The sequence below is a fragment of the Eleginops maclovinus genome, chromosome 23, assembly GCF_036324505.1.
Source record: "Eleginops maclovinus isolate JMC-PN-2008 ecotype Puerto Natales chromosome 23, JC_Emac_rtc_rv5, whole genome shotgun sequence".
Classification (NCBI taxonomy): Eukaryota; Metazoa; Chordata; class Actinopteri; order Perciformes; family Eleginopidae; genus Eleginops; species Eleginops maclovinus.
Genome location: NC_086371.1, coordinates 22,639,005 through 22,660,579, shown reverse-complemented (window position 1 = coordinate 22,660,579; position 21,575 = coordinate 22,639,005). Strand labels below are relative to the sequence as shown.

Genomic DNA, 21,575 nt, shown 5'->3' with positions numbered 1-21,575 from the left:
AGCTATATTATTTCAATTAAGAGCGTACATTTTATATGGCTTCCGAGAGTGTTTTTCCCTGCGCTACACATTCTGATATTCAGGTTGGTACAGTTGTTAGCAATATTAGCCATTTTGAGTCTGCTAGTGGGGTTTCCTCAGAAGGGGCTGCTTCCTCGGCCTCCACCTTATTAACAGGGCTGTTTTCACACCCTGCCTCAGCGGTTAGCAAGCTATTCATGTCACACTGGTTAGCTAGCTGCCGCAGCCGCCTCTTCGGCCCCCCCTTCTCTGCCTCAGCGTGTGACGTCAGGGATGACAGCCATGTGGAGGCTACCCTGGATCTGCAGGTGAGTGTGTTTTCTTCACCGGGCCAACACGGCGGGGCTGAGCGAGAGGTGAGGGCCTCTCCCAGCCCTGAAGTTTGATGCAGCCCTCTACGATCGGGTCGTCGGAGGACGAAGCGAGGGATGCAGCTAAATAATCCGTGTATCATTCGTTCATTTGTTTTTCCGATTTCAAAACCAAAACCAGAAATCGGATAACGGTTCGTTTTCTCGTTTTTCCGATTTCAATACCAAAACCAGAAATCGGATAACGGTTCGTTTTCTCGTTTTTCCGATTTCAAAACCAAAACCAGAAATCGGATTACGGTTCGTTTTCTCGTTTTTCGTTTTCTCGTTTTTTCGATTATGCACCCCCAAACGGAAAATGGAAAATGAAACATTCGGATAACAAATCCTGGGAATGTTAGTTGTCAGGGAAACCGATCGCGAGCCAACAACTGACTCATGCCACAACTGATCTGTAAGGAAACATGGCTAATTTGGAGTCTCACTACGAGATGATAAATCAACTCTTTCTGTCGGGGAAAACTCACGCCGAAATGTCTGAGACATTGAAGAGTATGGGAATTAAGGGGTCCTCGGAGATGTCGGTGAGGAGATTCTGTGGCGACGTTGGGCTGAGACGGAAGGGGCACATCACAGACCAAGAGCTGGAAGAAGCTGTCCTGACATCTATTCAAAAGGTGAGTAAGCCTAGATCTAGAACTAGGCATTTGTTTGAATATTATTGCCATAGCCTTATGAATACCGAAAACGATTCAGGGCCAGATGAGCCCCAGATAGGAAATAGATCGGGCCAAACATATTTTGCCGTCTGGGCTAAACCGTAGCCGAAATAGCCTAGCCTCGGCCTAATAATTGAATGTAGGCTAGGCTACACACTTGTAATCCTTTATGACTTTATTATTAGGGTATTTGTTTGTTTGTTTAGTTGTGTGTTTATTTACTGTCCATAGACCGGTCCAACGTACGGACGGAAATTTATGACAGGGTACCTGTCATCTGTGGGGGTGAAAGTGGGTGAAATAATAAATTTGACTGTACACAACATAGGCATACTAGTATTCTGTTGTCCAACGGTGCAACAAAATGTCCTGTGGTGCGACAAATTGAATTGTGAGGGGAAAAGGTATTTTAATGAAAAATGTATGTAAAAAGTGTTGGATAGTATAACAATGATATCATCACTATGCAGCTTTAAGGATGAAATGAAGATTCCTTGAGTTTTATACAAATTATAATGAATGTAACCCAGACATTTGGGTTAAGTCTCTATGTGTACATCTTATAGTATATAAATAACATAATTCTGAATTTGTTGGGGGTATGTTTGATGTGGAAATATAATTGGGACAAACTAATATGCCTTGTGCTTATCTATCTTACCTGTCCAACATTCTCTGAATTAAATAATGGCATTCTTTATGTCGTTGCACCGGTGGACACATTTTAGGACTACCACACCAAAAAGTGAATAATATGCAAAATATATGAAGAATTAGAAATGGACACATTCAGTTTTGAATTATTCACATATAAGGGAATATAATTATATGTCATTGGACATATATTTTTGAATTATTATTTTTTTCACTTTGGATTTGAGTTCACGTCAACCACCCATATACTCATACCTGGTTTTTTTCTGTCTTCTTCCACAGCAATGTGATGTTCCTGATTTGGGATCTGCTTCTCTTGCGTCTGTTTCCGAAGAGTCTTACTTTGTTATCCCACCGGACAGTGTCCTTCAAGTTCCATTGGATAGGCCACAGTTCTCCAAGACTTCATCTTTATTCCTCAACATTATTCTCTGCAGTCTATGACATCACTCCTGCTTAAGCTTCTCTACGCTGACTACCATAAGAATTAAGATTTATGATAGAGGACCCTCTCATCCCCTTCATCAACTCCCACCAGACAGGAGATTCAATCTACTACCACCAACTACAAGAACTCCTCAGCAGAAAGCTTTCTTAACGGACAATAAAGTTTATTTATCTATCTTATCGTATTGTTGTATTTTGTTGATATCACCCACGTGATAAGCAGTGTTGGGAATAAAGCATTACAAAAGTATGTAATTACTGTAATGCATTATTTATTTATCTCCTGTAACTAATGTAAGGCATTGCAGAGGGGGGAACTGTAATATATACTAGTTACAATGCTAGTAACTTAAGTTACGTTTTACTGTAACCTGGATTTTAATGGTGTTCAGTGTGGTGGGTCAGAAAGCTATTCCTGAACCTGCAATTTTTTTAGTCTGTTAAAGTTACTTAAGTAATGCAAAAGTAATGCCTTAGGCCTACATTTTAAATAGTAATAGGCCTATGGTAGTGTAAGGGTTGAAAAGACAGTAGGCCTATGCCTATTGGGTAGGCCTGATCAGTAGGCTGCTTTACAGTTTTTGCGTAACTGGCCCAACAGTGGTGATAAGGTGATTTCCTAGGTCTACTCTTGTATGCCTATATGGACTTTCATGGGTTTTTCATAGTAAGCTAGCCTGATATCAGCCAACAACAACAATGCACATAACAATGACAGACCTACGCGAATAGGCTACGATGGAGATTGCTAAAGTAAGGATTAAACATATGACGTATTTATTTAGATCAAATGCTCAAAACCCCCATGTTACAAGCTGCTTCATACAGTAGGCACCGATGATCTTTTACCCTGTGGCTCGCGATTGTTTGGTTTCCCTGACAACCAAACGAGCCCTGCCAGCCCTGCGCAAGAATCCGTGTATCATTCGTTCATTTGTTATCCGATTGTTTCATTTTCCATTTTCCGTTTGGGGGTGCATAATCGAGAAAACGAAAAACGAGAAAACGAACCGTAATCCGATTTCTGGTTTTGGTTTTGAAATCGGAAAAACGAGAAAACGAACCGTTATCCGATTTCTGGTTTTGGTATTGAAATCGGAAAAACGAGAAAACGAACCGTTATCCGATTTCTGGTTTTGGTTTTGAAATCGGAAAAACAAATGAACGAATGATACACGGATTCAGCTACATCATTATTAGCCTTACCCTCCTCGCAGCCCTTTCGGTCAGGGCGCCCCGTACGTTCCCTCTCGAGACGAGAGGGTTGTAGCGGGCGGGCCCTTTCCAGCACTATCTGGTGGTTCCGTCGCCCGGCCCATCACTCACTGTTACGTGGAGTGGGCTATGCGGCCTGCTCCCCGCTTGGTTAAACAGGACGTTACAGAGGGGATATGCCCTGCAGTTCTGCCACCAGCCCCCGCCTTTCAGCGGCGTAATTCAGACCTCTCACTCCATCCCCGCCGAGAGGGCGGCTTTGGAGTTGGAAATAGTGGCACTCCTCCAAAAGGGAGCGATATCGAGAGTTCCCCACACGGAGGAGCGGTCGGGGTTTTTCTCCCTATACTTGCTGGTGCCCAAGAAGTCGGGGGGAAGGAGACAAATATTGGACCTGCGCGTATTGACTGGCTACATCATGCGGAGAACTTTCCACATGTTGACGGTCAGACAGCTCTTGGAATGCATCCAGCCGGGCGATTGAATGACATCCATAGACTTGACTGACGCATATTTCCATGTTCCCATTCTACCCCGTCACAGGAAGTATCTGCGGTTTGCAGGTCAGAGCTATCAGTACTGTCGGCTCCCCTTTGGTTACTCGCTAGCTCCACGGACGTTCTCCAAGTGTTCGGAGATGGCGCTGGCACCTCTCAGAGAGAGGGGTGAGAATCCTGACCTGCATCAACGACTGGTTGATTCTCGCTGCGCCCAGACGGGAGGCGGAAGCACTAGTCATCCTTCAAATCACACAGCTGGGCAAATGTCTTACCTGGGACTAATTCTGGACTCCCACGCTATGTCTGCACGACTGTCAGAGCAGTGTGGAGGCAATATTACAGCTGATCCAATGCATAGGGTCCATGGCCTCAGTGACAGCGGGATGTGACATGTCACTTCTCGGGATGATGAGGTTTAAAGGCTGAGACTGAGTGGCTTGGGCCTTCCGGCTGCAGTTGTCTCCACCATTCAGAATAAACGGGCCCCGTCCACCTATAGGGCTTACACAGCACGTTGGCAGGTGTTTCCGGGCTGGTGTGAGGCTAGGGACTTCGATCCGTGCTCCTGCTCCCTGCAGGCTATCCTGGACTTTATGCAGGGCATGTGTGACAGTGGTCGTGCTGCGTCTACCGGCGTTTTTGCAGCAGCAATTAGGGCGGGTTACAATGGTCTGGATCGGTTCACGGTTATCAGCCATCCGCTAGTGAAGCGCTTCCTGCGGGGAGTCTGCAGGCTGAGGTGCTGGACGGTCTTACTGGTCTTCCTTTTGAACCGTTGGATCAGGCAGACCTTGACATCTTATCACTTAAAATGGTGCTCCTTTTGGCCCTCACATCAGCAAAGAGGGCGGGGGATATATGCGCGTTGTTCTGTGCACCACTCCTGTATGTCTATTAGTGATGACAGGGGGTCTGTGGTGTTGCAGCCAAATCCGTCTTTTCGGCTGAAAGTGATCATTTCTTCATTCAGGATAGGGTGAATCACCTTAGGGTTTCTGTCTGCCTCCTCATGCGGACGGGGAGGAGGAGCGCCTTCACACCTTGTGTCCCGTACGCTCCCTCGGACCCTTGGTCTTCCACTTTGACCTTTGTGCAGTCCTACCTCATGGATATGACTTCTGATTTTGTGTCTCATTCGGTGCTTTGGGGCACCGTCTGGGGGCACCTCGTCTGGAGCAGACGAAGGTGCGTTTTTTGGTGCCCAGTCAGAGCTTCTGACGTGGTTGCAATTCCGGTGCGAGACCCCCAGGCAGGCGGTGCTCGACCGGTGCATTGCTGTGGATTTTTTTATTTATTCCCGGTTGGGTTCGATTAAGGGTTGTTTCGAGCTCAGCTGGGAGTACATCTCATCCTTATGGCCTTCGCCCCAGGTTTTAACCTAAAGCAAAGCCCATTAGAGGGCGGAGCACATACGAAATAGAAATAGTAGTTACCTGGATGTAACTCCAGTTCTATGAGTATGCAGGGAGCCCTCTAACTACAAGCCCAGCTGATCCCGGTTGTTGTTGCTGAGTGTCAAGGGAGACGAACAACGCAGTTACTGGGGTCTTATAGGGGTGGATGCTACCCCCTGATTGGGCGGAGAGCACAGTCAAATGTTCTCAGCGCAACCCGTTAGAGGGCTCCGCACATACTCATAGAACTGGAGTTAAATCCAGATAATTACTATTTTTGCACTCGAGAGTCAGGCCATTTTGAATTCAAGGGCCAATCAGCAACTTACATATGAATGAACAAGGCCCCGCCTCCAACACTGTTTCCAGTTCTCTATCTTTGCTCAGACACCACATGACGTTTTTTTTTGTTTTTTTGGCTGTACTCTTAAGATGTCCTGCCTCTACAATATCTGTTTTTACCAGCCCATTGCTTATTCATAGCACTGTGTGGTACTGAATCATTTATTGTGACCTTACTGTACTTCTGGTCTTTTTTGTCTAATCTTAAACCTGATTTTATCTTGATACTACAGTACTCCCAGTAATATCCTATCATTCAGCCTAGTGGGTATTATAGTGACCATATTATTCCCATACATTACATTTTCTTTTTATGTGGTTTATATTTATTTAGGAGTTTGTTGGAATATTTATTTATGCATCCATTTATGAATTTATTGATTTTGTGTTTAATGTTATGTGGTTGTCCTTGATACCTGTTGCTAGTATTGTAGTTTATGTTTGTAAAAGTAGGCTACTAATACTTTTACAAACATAAAATTATTAATAAATAAATTATTTTTTTAGAAACATACTACATTATTAATAATTAAATTTACTTCAATAATGTGTCTGCATGGATCCTGACTGTAGGGGCATTATGTTCATGAAATAATTGTTGAATGTCTACCTATACATTGCAGCATATATTGTAAGGTTCTAAATTCTATAGTAGGAATAGGGTAAAATAATCCAAGACACTTCTCATCTAAATTTAACAGGATTAATTAATTACAACGGACACTCAGCCGAGGTCTTCTCCTATTTAACTGGTCCACATTCCACTTTCGAGTGGTTAGCTGTCTACAGCGTCCTAGGAATAAGGACTGATCTCAAACTTTTCAAGTCGTTTTCTACTCGAAGGTCCTTCCGGTCTCGTCTTCTCTTATTGGTTTGAAGCAACGGGGCGGGTGTTCGGCACATCTGACTTCGTCATCTTCTTCTGTCTTCTTCTATTGGCTGAGGTCTTCGGAGGCGGGTCCAAGGCACGTTCCGCTTAGCCTTCTCATGAAGTCTGTATTTATGATAGCTTATTATACAATTCTCCTGAGGTTTATTGGTTATCAAACACGTAATAGTATTATTGCAGCATCAATGAGTGAGAGGTAGAGGCGGTGTGTTTAGTATGTAACTCCACGCGACATTCTCCCTCTACTCATATATACTATACAATATAAGCTACACGCTACCTGAGGCTAAAAACAACAACATCCGGTATTACAGGTCGGGAAACAGTGAATTATATCATTTAATGTTCCGTTTTAATATATAGATTTATTCTCACAATATGGACTTGAGGATATTTTTTCCACAATCAAAATTGAATATACATGCCCAAAGTATCCAGATGTATGCTGTATTATGCATGCTTTTAAAAAGAACGATTCGTTCTGCCATTTGTTCGAACACCTTTGGAAAGGCAGGACATTCTGTAGCCTACCTGATTTAAATGCCCACACACATAGAATATATAAAACACACATACTATTCAGGCATCCATTAAGCATATACCTGTCTTATTCATATTTATGGTCAACATGAGCCTGGGGCCTATTCCAGCTTGAGCTGGGCAAAGAGCAAAGACATAATAATGTAGACTAGTCATTGAATTATAAATACATATAAACATAGACATGAATGCAAACACGACCCAGGCTATAAAGCTAAAGAGATGTGTGAGTCACTGAGAATGATTTCCCACCTGCACTCATGATTCAAACGTTATATATATGATGGTGTCAAGACGTAATAAATACTGTTTGCGCATGTCTTTACAAATACTGTTTTATTGGTAATTTCTTCAAATACATACATTTTTACAATTTTGTAAAAGCCATTAATGTTCAACCTTACTTGGAATACCATTTTGGTCTATTGATACATACTTGATGTATGATGATGTGTTTGCAATTTTATTTAAAAATAATAACCTTTGTTATCATATGAATAAAAGGATGTATTAAAATGAATGACGACAGTATATAAATGATGTCTATGTATATTTTAGTAAATTTTATTAGGGTGTACAGATTGTTCTCACTAATCCACAGTCACATAGCAGTTCAACTTAAACACATTAAAATGAAATACAAATACTTTTGAATGTTTTAAAAAGTTGCTTATTGCATGCATATAAGTGGCATATTTGTTAATTTCAGTATTTTTAAAGCAACAATTATTGCCTTATTATGCATGTCCAATTTCTACAACTACTAGGCTGTTAACTAAGATTTTCTCCCACAAGACTTAACAAAATTAAGTATTTTTTTAACGTAACAAAACAAAAAAACTACAACTGTTAACATTGTCTCAAAAAAAAGTAAAGTCTTTATAACTTAATTTTTAAGTGGTTAATAGATTAAATGTTTGGGCTGCACAAGATATATATACTGTATATGTGTTCAGCTACATCACTCTAGCCCTAAACTCCAGGATTACGAAACATACTATTAATAAAAACAGGACCAATACAACTTCACAAAAATGGTATGAACCGACACAGGTCAGTATAAACTCAATTATTACCAGGGAAATCAATCTGACTTGGAAAACTTATATACACTCATACATTGATCTGGCCCAATAACAATTTGTAGTTTTCTGTTTTTGTTACAAGAATAGCCCATATGGTATTACCGCCTTACAGCCTATAATGAGCACAGCACATAGATTGTATTCACGTACAATAACTTCCCTAACTTACTATCAATAAGTAGTAATCCTGGAGGAAAACTCACAGGAAGGTTTAAGTTAGATCTTTATAATGAGTAATACAGAACTAAAATGCTAGGCAAGTACTTGATGGTTCAATATGTTTACCCTTATATATCAATGTTATCAAAAGAAAACGGTTCTCTTCTTTATTGACAAAGAAATAAATGTGATGATTTCTAGGAATCCTGATAAAATGTGTTTTCTGGCCCAAGGTTGACCTGTCCATAGAGACAAAGACTTGAACTAACACCAGCATCGTCTGACTTTAGCAGCAGAGAAAACGAACCAATACTTCAGTGTTCTCCAGCTGCTTGCTTTAGTGTCATTGCTGATTATCCCGACAGGAACAAACAACATCTGTCAACTGTTTTTGACTCGCACAATGGAAGAAAATTACATTGTATCTCTGTATTAAAAATGCAGATTATCCTTGACGTACCAACAATCAGCATTGTGTACGGTAGACGCGTCTGCAGATCAGCATGCGGAGCGAGTATTCTCTCAGGCCTCGAGCACTGTTCCTAATCAGGCGCCAGACAATACAGATGAGTTTGAATTCCTAGTGTGACAAGATAATGACAGATAACAGAATGAATCAGACTGTACCGACACCAATAATAATGGCACCCGCCCCCCCCCCCCCCCCCCCCCCCTCCGCTTCTCTTTTTAATACCAACAGTTTTTTTGCCTTTTTGTGTCTCTTGCTCTCATAGCTTTCACTCTTCTTCTGTCAACACCCTGACACTCTCTCTATTAAAACAGGGCTCGATAAGAGGCAAAGTAATCCTCTGTGGAGCTTTAACCACACTTTCGAATAATGTCATGCACCAGACACTGAGCTGATTCATTAATATTTACCCCCCCCCCCCCCCCCTGACCAAAATGTTAATTTTGCTGCAGTTCAAAAAGGAACATTTTGGTTTAATTGCCTCATCACAGACTTGTAGGATAAAACTTTATAGTTTTTTAAAGACTTTCTTCCTTATTCTGTAGCTATGTATTAGGGGGTCATCTACTTTATTGGGAGTGCGCTAAGGTCACAAGCAATGGAAGATGAGGAGTGACAAAAATAAAGGACAGAGGCTCAAATATTTACGTCACTGTTTACGATACGATAATACTTTAATGGTCTGCTCAAGTCTGAAATTTGACACAGCGGCTCCATTCGTAACATCAACATGGACAAATATCAAGAAGAAACAAACATTTAACATACAGTAACATCACAATAACTGAGAGGACCATGCTTAAAGACCCTTTAGCATCCATTGTGTGTGTGTATAAATGTTTGAGAGCGAGTGTCCTAAGAAGGCCTGCATCTGAGAAAGTATGGATGAGTGTAGTGAACGGTTTGACTGGCAGGAGGATGTGGGAGAATGTGAAAATAAAATGGAACAGTATTGAATGTGAGCACTTGGATTTTTGTTTTATCAATGGAGTATTGCTGTTCTGTAGAAAAGTCAAAATCACAGATGTAGATGTGGCGGGTGGTGTGTTTAATTGTAAATTATACTAAATTGGATGTTTTAGTAGGGGAAAAAGGAGCGACAACACCACCTGGGGACTTGCACCCAAGGAATAAACTCAAAGAGAAAGTAATCAGGACAAAGGTTCAATAACTGAGGGGCAAAGGCGTGTTTCAAAATGAAGTCATTCTTTTAAAATGTAATCAAAACAAAAGTAAACTCAGGAAACATTGCTGTAAGATAAAATTGTGGGTTAGAAATGAAGAATTAATCTGTTTAAAATGATCTTTATTAGAGAGTGCGTTTAACATCTTTTAAAAATGCAACATTAAAAGTCTATAAAGAAAAGAAACACTCATTACATAGAGAACAGAATCATTTGTGTACTCGCCCCAAAAGACCTAAGGCAGCGGGGAAAATAAATTCTTTGTTAGCACAGATATTCAATATGGTCTTTCCATGACAGCAGATGGTCGATCATTACACCCAAGTATTTGTATGAAACTCCCTGCTTGATTTGATCTGTATGGATGACAGTGGGGACTTAATGGGAGTCAGATTGTGAGCCAAAAACAATTTCCTCAGTTTTTCTTGGTGTTGTTATCAAGAGCATTGTTATCAATCCACTCAACCACCTTATTGGTGCAGCTCAGGGTCGTCTGTAGCAGAGATATTAATGCAGTATCATCAGAGTACTTGGGCTGGTTTGTTAGAAGTTCCCAGAAACAGCGACTAAAAGAAGTTTGGTGAAGCAGATTTCATGAACTATGCCCTAAAGCTAAGGAACAAAACACCTATAGACGTCAGGGAGGCCTGCTCGGTGGAAGTCTTTAAAAAAGAATCAAAACATATTTGTACAAATTAGCCTTTTAGGAAGCAAACTCCTGCTCTGTGCTGCACTTTCTCAAAGCGCTGCGATGCATTTTAACCTGTCACCTGATTGTGTGTTGAACTTGTACTATCCCCCTTTTAATGCCCAATTTCATCAGTGTACCTTTAATCTGAATGTTTGTTTGTTTTTTTTAAATATCTATTTTTAGCTTGTTTTAATGTATTTTACTGGAAACTGTATTCTATGTGAGATGCATTTCTGGTGATATTTCTACTGTGAAGCATATTGTATGTCAGCAATCCGTCTTGACTCACACGTAGAAATAAAGGTCTGCAGGTGCTGACTTCTTTGACTTCCTTTGGCTGATTTATTTTCCTTTTCCACAAAGTTAGACAAACAAATAAACCAAAACTGTAAGTGTAACGTGAGGTCACAGACTGTCCTGATTCCCTGATTCCGAGGCTCAGTCCCACCCCTACCTTATATAATAGCTGATCACAATAAATCCAAGTTGTTGCACCATCGAGAGTGTCCTGACTGTCTGCATGTCTCAACCGTAAGACTCTACAGAGGGTGGTGAAAACTGCTCAGCACATCACCAGGACGGAGCTGCCATCCATGGAGGACCTCTACACATATATATATATATATACTGTTGAATGAGGAGGCATCTGTCCATGCCTCCTCATTCAACAGTGTAAAGTATTTAATATATATATATATATATATATTATACACATCTGCCATATACATCTGTTATACATAATATATGCATCTGTCCATACCTCCTCATTCAACAGTGTAAAGTGTTTAAATACTCTCAATGTATTCCACATATGTATATATTTCACATCCTCAAATCTTTATTGTTGTTATTGTAAATATTCTTCTCTCTTTTTGCACTATTTTATTTATCTTATTTGCACCATGTATGTTGAGTTGTTGGAGGAGCATGGGATATAAGATTTTCATTGCCAACATATACGTTGTATCTGCTGTGCATATGACCAATAAAACCTTGAAACCTTGAAACCTTGAAACCTTGTTCTTAGAATACTTAATTTTATACAAGTTCATACATTGAAAGACCTAAATTAATTACATAATATTTAATTTATAAAATCAACAGAAAAAATGTCTCTAACAGTGCTATACAAATAAAGATTATTATTATATTTGATGAATTGATTTGTTGTGTGGGTACGACAATCGTCAGTGTAGAGAGTAAAAGGCAAAGCTGAACTCACGCAGCCCTGGGGGACCCCTATTTGGCTGTGATGGCAGATGATTTTGTTTGCCTGGTTATATACCAGCTGGGTGTGCGACAAGTGTATGCCAACAGATGCTACGTATCAACTATTTAAGGTCAAATCTAAATGTTGCAAATGCAAAACGCCATTTCACTTGCAGCGGTTTTTTTTTATCTGCAGTGATTTTTTTCAACATGCATATCTGAAAGTACCAAAAGATAGGTGTTTGGTCGTGTGGGACATGGGGAAAAAAGATGACCCAGCGCTTAAAAAGAATGACATGCAAAGTGTCTCTCTGTCTCAACAGCCCTTTGTGAGCTCTGTGTGTTAAACATCAGGGAGAGCAGCTGTGGCCCTGAAAACAAGGCAGGAAAAGGGTTTGTTCTGTTCTCTGCTACATCATTTTTGGAGCCTTAAGTTGTTCATCCCAGAGGCTAGATTCACAGAGTTTAAAACAGCTGGACCATTCTGAAATTCAAATACAGAGCGGATGTGTTTTTCTGCGCCGCTTCTCCCTCAGTAGCAGAAAGTGTTTGGGTGATTAAAATATGATTTGACTCATTTCTGTGATAAGTATGTTGTTGGTAAAAAAAAAAAAATCTCTTCAATCAGTGTGTAATTTTCATACCAGCAGGGAACTAATGGAGTGGTGTAAGCGTTAAGGGTTTGAATGAATAATACATTTCACTTGACAAGCCAGTTCATAATATCACATAATGTCACACTGTTGTTGTGACTATATTGTCTGTCCAAAATACTGCGCCATATTATCACGATATGACATCAGAGTTCTTCCGAGACAAGAAAAATATATAAAGAAAATTCAGATGATATTATGTAGGTAAAGGTAAAATTAACTAAATTGCTGAACATATTCTTTAGAGATGTAGAAATGGTCCAGCAGTGGCTCAGTCAGTAGGGGCTTGGACTGGGAACTGTAGGGTCGCCGGTTCAAGTCCCCAAACAGACTTGAAATATGGAAAGTGGACTGCTACTTGGAGAGGTCCCAGTTCACCCCTTGGGCCCTGCTGATTTGCTTGTTATGCTGTGGTGCCCTTGAGCAAGGCACCGGACACCTCCAATCCCCCCTCCCCATTGCTCCCTGGGCTATGCACACTGCTCCTAGTACTAGGATGGGTTAAATGCAGAGGACCAATTTCACTGTGTGTGCTCTGCTGTGTGCATGTATGTGACTAATAAAGAGGGTTTCATCCTCCGATTCTTCTTCTATGGCACTTTTTAGGTTCCATATGCCAAAGTCAGGTGCAGGAAAGAGTTGTAAGACTTGGTAAGACTAAGCATTTTACCACCTCTGTTTTCCTCATCTCAAAATCAACCTTTTTTGAGCATGTTTGTGTTTAGAACCCTTAAATAAGCAGGGGTGGAAAGTAACTAAGTACATATAGTCAAGCTTCTACAATTTTGAGGTACTTCTACTCCACTACAATTCAGAGGTAAATGGTAGACTTTTATTCCATCACATTTATTTAATACCATTAGTTACTTTGCAGATTTGGATTAATGATGTGAAATATAATCAACCTTTAAATCAGACTTTAGTTCACCTGGAGTAAATTTACAAGCTACTTGTTATCAAAGCTGACACTGATCCATAATTATAATCAACACATACCAGACATATTATTCTGAAATGGACTAATCTGCACAATGACTACTTTTCCTGTTGTTACTTTAAGTATATTTTGATGCTAATACTTTGTACTTTTACTTGAGTAAGCTTTTGTTTGCAGAACTTTTACTATAACAGAGTATTCCTACACTCTGGTACTTCCACTTTTGCTCAAGTACAAGATATGACTACTTCTTCCACCTCTGGAAATAAGGTCTCCGGTAACACAAGCTGAACAGATGTTCACACATTGTTCTATGTCATAAAATACGTCGGTAATTATCTCACTGCTGAAAGTCTGAAGCTTTTATGTGTCTATGTAGCCGCCTTTAGCTTAGCGGTGATGATCCCATGTCACACGGTTGCATTTAGGCTTCCAAAACCACAAAATCAAGTGGTTTTAATATGTGGATATTATCCTGCTAACATGTTCAGTATCATAAGCGTGTGTTTGACACAGAGTTTATATTTTGCAACATTCCATAATCCAAAGGGACATCCCATTGCTTTTTGTGGAGATAGCCCTGCGTTGCTAACTTCCGGGTCGACTTATAAAAATAATTGATCCCTGAACAACTATATTAGTCATTATAAACTTCTTTTATTTTGTGGCATATTTGCTCATATTTTGTCCATTCAAACACCAAAAGTGCTAAAATTTAAAGCCACTGAAAATTGTCTGTACGGCAAAGGATCAGAATTTAACTTCCTGAACTTGGAATAACTTTACTTTGCAACTCTATTGAAAACAAATATTTGGGTCTCATCAGAACACAGTGAAACTTTCAGGGTGCTGCATTAATTTTTTGAATTAGCAGAGGTGGACAGTTATGACAGATAGACACATGGAAAGGCTCCGTGGAAAGGCTCTGGGGACTCTGAGTAAACCGGATTACGTCAAAGTTTTTTTATGAACCTACGCAACTTGCGTTCCATTCAAAGTGCTTTATTCCAAAATTCAATTAATCCATTGGCGACCCACTTCCGTCTTGCATCTTTTGCACACTGGCAGCATCATTTATACCCGAGAATGTGCACTACAGTTTGCTTTCTATAGATAACAAAACATAAACTTATAGCAGGCCATAAAAAAAAGAAACACGACAAAAACGGTATAATTATAATTCATAGTTATTCAGTTCATTAAAGTTAACTTAAAATATTATGCAATCGGCTCATCAAAAGATATATAATTACCATAAATTATATGCCTAAACAGCTCTCACAAGGAGCAAATGATTTCAGGTGTTTGCAATAAACACCTCAGGTTATGTAATATCTGTCGCTACACAGAACGATTTTAGAGATGTCTTAAATCATTCACTAACTGACTCTGAATCTGTTCTTTGGGCCGTTAGGTCATCATGCAATTAGATGTTTTTGCAGTTCTTCGAATACACAATGGTGTACGTGGAGTACCTCAAGACCAAACTTGAGTTGTACCAAACCCCACTCAAGATATAAGACATACATTCATATACTATATAGTGAAAACAAATCTCAGATATATCAGGTTTCCTTTTTCCCATGTACGAAGCTAACAACACCTTTGCTTTCACCAACAAATGTCAGATATATCAAAATATCCACACCCCAAACTGTAGCCACACAGGCACAGGTAGGTTTTACATAGCCTTGTTCCATGGAGTGGTTATAAATGTGACATGTTTCAGCGACAATGCTTGTTGAGAGAAGAGTGCATGTGTCATGGACTGTGCTTCTTGGCAATGCTAGCAGGTATGCGTGGGAGTGTTTGTGTAAAACCAGTGAGCAAAGTTTATTTTATCAGATACAACCTAAGGGTTAAAGTGTTTCTTTTCCTGCTTTCTCCATGTCAGCCTGTTTTTATCTGGGCGTCATGTCACTGTTGGTGTTTGGTCTGTGAATTGTGTTGGTGCGTCATTGAATGTGTCATAGGTGGCATTTGGCAGTGCATGAGGTATTGTGGGTGATTTGTGGCTTCATGTTCTTTGTTGTTCTCCTGAACCTTCACCCACTTAAGTAACAAGTCAGAACAAAGTAATTGGTTTGTAAATTGGAAGAACCCTGTTTTATCGCAATGGAAAAGTTTCAAGTAAAGTCTAAAATGAAGACCAACTAGTCCATTGTTAGTTTAAATTTGACTGATTGAAGAAGACAGACAGGAAGAAAAACAATTACTGGAACACGGTATGGGCTCTGGCATAAATACAGGTTTGTGGAAAAGAAAATGTGAACAGACTTGGACAGTTACAGAAAACCTCGATCAGTGCTGCCGTCATTTTAAGATGCATTGCTATCAGCGCAGCTCCTGCTGTTGGTAAGCAGTAAAGTGGACTATTTTTTTAGAAGCGGTAGCAATACGATAATTTTTAAAACAAAGAAATAATTTAAAATATATTTTCCCATTTAAGTGGCTGGTTTATTTAGTAAGTAGCCTTGTAATAAGCGTGATCCTAGCCACCGTGTCAGTTTCTGTATCCTTACATAATAAAGATTCCCAATCAATAAATCAGTGCAAAGACATGACTTACAGTTCTTTCTATTTGTCCACTATTAGTTATCAGTATGCAGTTATCTACTGTGAATAGGCAACAGCACACTCTTCATGAAAAGTAGTTGATCATTGGAAAATATTTTTTATTTTGATCACGAAATGCAGCGAACACCCAGGCCTCAGAGCTGTCTAGAAGGTTTTCATAGGAACCCTTTCATCAAGGTAACAGAATTAGAATGCCTTCAGGTCATATGCCTTTGATAGAGGAAAACATAAAGACGGGTCCATCTGCAAGGACGAGTGCCCTCAAATGCATTTACATGATTTTCAATCTTTTCCTGCTGTCAGACGGTCGAGTCAATAAAATGTTTACAGCATACAAAGTATCAGGATTGCGGTTATTAAAAAAATGACAGCAGCAACCTAACATATTGCACATTTCTTCTCAAACGGAGGACAAATATGGCCTAGACTCAATTATTATAAAACAAAAGGTAAACAGTATTCAAATCAAACTCCAGAACCCCCAAGAGGCTATCTCTTAAGTGCATTCTGTAGACCGGTATCCAATATCCGCTATCTCTTTCGATGCATTTGAAGTTGATTTCACTCCGGGGTTGTGCTACCTTCTCTTTCTTGATATACATATTTATGATTTATTACAACATTCTAAGCAAAGTGAGAATTCTTACATTTAATAAAAATAAGTTTCTTATCTTTACTGCTTTACTTTGCTTTTTCCAACACAATAAAAGACGAGTCGAAATGAAAGTCAGAAATCAAATCCTAAGAATCTTTTTTTCATTTTGGCATTGAATAACTTTCAAAGAAGCAACACTTTGATTGACTTATACAAAACGTGGCCGACTTCAGGATATGTCCTACCTTTTAACAGTCTTTTCCTCATACAGGTGAAAGTTTTTTGAAGTAAATCCACTCACATTTCACTTAAAGACATAGAATGGCTTCACAGAAGAAAAAACAGTATATAAAGAATGAAGTGTATGGATCCTAACTTCTTTTAGGGTCTGTCAAAATGATCTCATCCAAATAACAAGCAAATCAGATAGGCAACGGGGAAAGTATTGCCTTACTTATCTTAGGCAACACTCATTGCAATTATTCTATGAGGATTTGTGTATGTTTGTGGGCATTTGTTGTATTTTTCTCAATTATTGCAATTGGAAAACAGTGCATATATAGGAAAGAGTGTGTAGAGTGTTTAGCAGGAAGTGTACTACAAAATTGTCAAAGTAGGGCAGCTGTGGCCCAGGAAGTAAATTGGTCGTCCACCAACTGGAAGTTTGATGGTTTTATCCCTGGCCCCTACAGTCAACATGCGTAAATGTCCTTAGGCAAGATACTTTACCAAAAATTGTTGCCAATGGCATGGTCACCTGTTTTCAAACAAGACAACATCAGGCAACTTTGAATAGCTGTATGCTAACTAGTTAGCATAATGTTAAATATATGGTCATTTTGTTTACATTTTAAACATTTTTTATCTGATAACTACCTTCACTTGCAAACTTATCAGGTCACTGCCGTTGCCCAAAGGCCGTTGAGGCACACTCATTTTCCAGTTTTATTCCGAACAGTGGCACCTCTTTATGATTGTGTGAATTCTGACAGGCTTAAACAGCCTCGGAAAAAAATAAGAGACCACTTCAGCATTATCATTTTCTCTTGTTTTATTATTCATAGGTTTGTCTTTGACTTAAATTATTTTTTTGGATTTGTATTGTATTCTATAAACTACTGACAATTTCTCTCTGTGTTGAAATTCAACAAACAATGGAATGGCTGCCATACATGTAGAGATAAAGATTTCTGAAAAATGTGGAGTGGTCTCTTAATTTTTTCCGGAGCTGTATGTAAAAGCACGTTGCATAGACTCAAAAGGGCTATATAAATGCAGACCATTTAACATTTATCAACAACAAAATGTGTTTTTGCCTTTAGTGACTTTCTTTAAAAGGCATGATTACAAAAGTTCACTTTTAATGCATTTGTCGCGGCCTCACTTTAGTGCCAAAGCCAAAAAATGTAAAATAACTCAAGTCATTACATTAAATATGAGAACTGCACTTGAAATCAGGGAGAGGAAGGTCACCATGCCTGGGTCTAAATGTGACAAACACATTTGGTGATTGCAATCAAAAAGACCAAATATTATTCATAATGTGGAAAAAAAACTTCTGCAGAATGTTCCAACAGTCATTTACCATTTGGTTCATTTTGTTGAAACTTAGCAAAATCAATGACTATATTTACCTAATGCAGATTTCAGATAGTGTGTCTTCCGTACAATTACACAAAAATAAGCCATACATTCTGATGAAGTACTTTGTGCGAGGTGCCTTTCCTGGCAAGACTGGTAAAAAATGTGATATTTTACAGGTCACGTTGTAATTATTCATATAACATTGGACTGCATGTAAACGTCTAAACCAGGGGTGTCCAAACTACGTCCCGGGGGCCAAATGCGGCCCGCAGGACATTTTGAATCGGCCCTCAGCAAATTCTAAAAGTATAATGGAATATGGCCCACAATTTAAACTGTTGCTTGTCTTATATTGTACTTCTCAAATTTAAATGTTAAATATATTAATGAGCCCAATTTCAAATAAATTCAGTCATTTAGAATTTAAAACATTTTCTAACAAATCTGAGTTGATGAAAAAAAAGCCCAATAACTTATTTCTATAACAAGCGTGAAATGTAACCTTCATATTTACTCTTATTATCAGCAATCTGAGGCTTCTGTTTTAAGGAATGAGCTGCCAACAAAATTAATGAAACCCAAAAGACAGATGGGATGTAGGCTGTGTTTCCTTAAACCATTTGAAAGTATTGCGCATTATTCACCTACATTTGATTGTTTTGCTAACTTATAACTTAACTTATGAGGCAATATTCACCTCTATAAGTGACCCAGCTCTCTGTGTATTTTTCTGTATGTGGCCCTCTGTGAAAAAAGTTTAGACACCCCTGGTCTAAACTGTTTCTCAATTCAAAGCACCATGCAGCTTCAGTGTGAGGCCCATGGAGCACAAAGAGCTGCACAGAACAGGTGAGAGTAATGGTGAGCAGGCGATCTGTGAGTGGAGGGTATCCGTCATGCAGTGCAGTGTTGGTCCTCCATCAGAGAGATCTCTTGCTTCATTGCCCTTAAGTGCTCCGATCGCACAGGGAGCAGCAGCGGGGCAGCGGCTGGTCGCTGGATCACTGCTCTCCACTGAATTTCATTAGTTTGCTCCACAGAACCGCCCACTGTCTCTGCACCAACAAATCCCGCTGCTCTCTGAAACAACAGTACTGACACGCCTGAGCTCCACATCAAGGTCAACTGCTAGCTTGTGGCCTTTTTGAAGCATAGAATGCTGGATACATTCGTTCGAAAGCATTGGTGCCCAGGGGCTGATGTTTATCTATGTTAAGTCCCTCCCCCTTGACAGACAATTCTTATACAATTTAGTTATCTTTGTTTAAAGAAAATACAATTTTTTTCAGTTTTCTGAAATTAAACACAAAATATCACCAGAGTCACCATATCTTACTCAATTACTAACAATAAACCCTAGAACAATTATACTTTCTTTTATTGAAGGTCTCGATTATGCTCTTTTATGGCATATATTACATGTCTCAAATATATAAAAAAAAACATGTCTCTGACGTGTTTTGCTCAAAATACCAAACAGATCATTGAGTTTAGCATGTCCGCTATTCCTCTATTTCAGCCCCGTTTTCTGAAGCGCTGATTCTGTGACTGTCGCTTTAAATTTGGTCTGAGCTGAAGCTGGCCACGCCCCTTTGGAGCATCATGATCTCTGCGTCTGAAGAGAGAAGTTTCTAACGGACAAACTCAGCTAAACATCGCCGTCATTAAACGCCATATTATGTTCCAAACCAAATCAAGCATTATTTCTGAAACACTTCTCAGTGTTTATCACTAGAACAGAGACATTATATGTATTATATAAACAGCAACTCTTTAGTCCCTCCTGCAGACATCCTGCTGAATACACAGACACACAGAGGAGCTCGCAACTGTATATTGCAGAGGATAGATTGGGACGTGTCACGTGGGGGGGACATTGCCAGGAGTTCAATGTAAAGCCAGCCCACATTTCCGATACGACGTCATATCGGCAGCAAATCTGGAAAAGCTCGTTTGCACCCCCGTTTTTAGAGATGTGGGTAAAGAGGAAAAGAGGAGAGGGTTGTATTTTCTGACACCTTGTGAGTCTCCTTACACACTCGGGACACATTTATGTATAAAAGACAGCAAAAAGTGCATTTTGCATAATAGGGGACCTTTAAGTAATGTCCCCCATGCTTCAGTTTCTCCCAATGTTCACTGACTGATAAATCCTCTATTTAAGAAAGCTCTACTCAGTTGCTCTAGCTAGACAGAGACTATTGAGGAGAGAAACACCAGGTTATGATGACACACAACCAAAGTGAAAAACACCTTATTTTCTACAACAAACCAGCCAAACATTCATGCACAGCACATACTGTTACAGCTGTGTGAAACAGATATGAAGTGATAGATCAAGCGGACTTGCATTTTCCTTAAACCCCGCCTCCATTTCACCTTGGCCGGTCTTGGCAAATGAATTGAGAGAGAAAATAACTATGGATTCACCTTTGAGGCCTGCTAAATAAAAGGAGAGTAGGGTTGAAGATATTGAAGAAGAAATTGTTGGTGGCCGACAAATCAGTTTTGGGCCCAGGCTGCACGATGATAGCTGACATTGTCCCATACAACAACATGTCTGCGCTGCTTAGTGCTTGTGGTCCCAAAAGGTAAGCATGCATGCTGTGTAGTCTGGACCAATTTTGGCATGGTGGTGGAGGACACCATTATCTGTGATGTCGGCAAACACTGTGATATTGCCACAAAGTTGGCCTGGAACATCTACGACGGCTGAGTGACCAAGGATGTTCCTTCCCCGTCTCCTTGTCTTTGAGAAGTTGAAGCCAGCTTCATTGATGAAAAGAAACTCATATAGGATCACATAAGCACCCATTTCCAGTACTCTAATCACTATTGCAGTAAATAAAACATATATAGTAAAAATTAGTCAGTCAATGTGTGTGGTGCACTGTAGGCAATCTTGTACTTACATCAAAATGTTCATGTCTCAGATTGTTGATTCTTTCAGAAGTTTCCCACTTGGTTTTGTTGGAGAATACAGGCCAAAGTGGACAGGCTGACTTGAAAATGGTTTTGTTCCTTACAATGTGGTTTTGAATCTCCCTGACTCTGATTACATTATTTGCCAAAACTAAGTTGTGTCTCGGAGAAGCAGGGCAGGGTAGACCCACATGCAGGATGGACAAGCAGAAAAATACAAGTGTTGAAGGTTTGAATCCAGGCAGGACTCTTTGACGCTCAACAAACAAGGCTCTAACAAAAAAAACTAGCTGACAGAAACTTAATACATGAACTAATTACAAGAGGAGACACAGCTGGGGAGGGCTGGGAAAATGCAGCACGTGGAAAAGATTCTGATAATCGAACAGTCGGGAAAACACATAGTCAGGAAGTAACATAGACAAAATATAGGTGTAATAAAGTGTTTCAAAATAAAACAGGAAACAATAAGACATAT

At 39.7% G+C, this 21,575-nt stretch overlaps 1 long non-coding RNA gene across 1 annotated transcript; it reads left to right on the top strand.

Moving 5' to 3' along the window:
- Nucleotides 1–471: 471 nt before the first annotated feature.
- On the top strand, nt 472–2,327 carry LOC134859404 (uncharacterized). The gene is made up of 2 exons (XR_010165095.1): nt 472–1,009; nt 1,283–2,327. It is a non-coding gene; the product is annotated as an uncharacterized LOC134859404 (long non-coding RNA).
- The last annotated feature ends 19,248 nt before the right edge of the window (nt 2,328–21,575 follow it).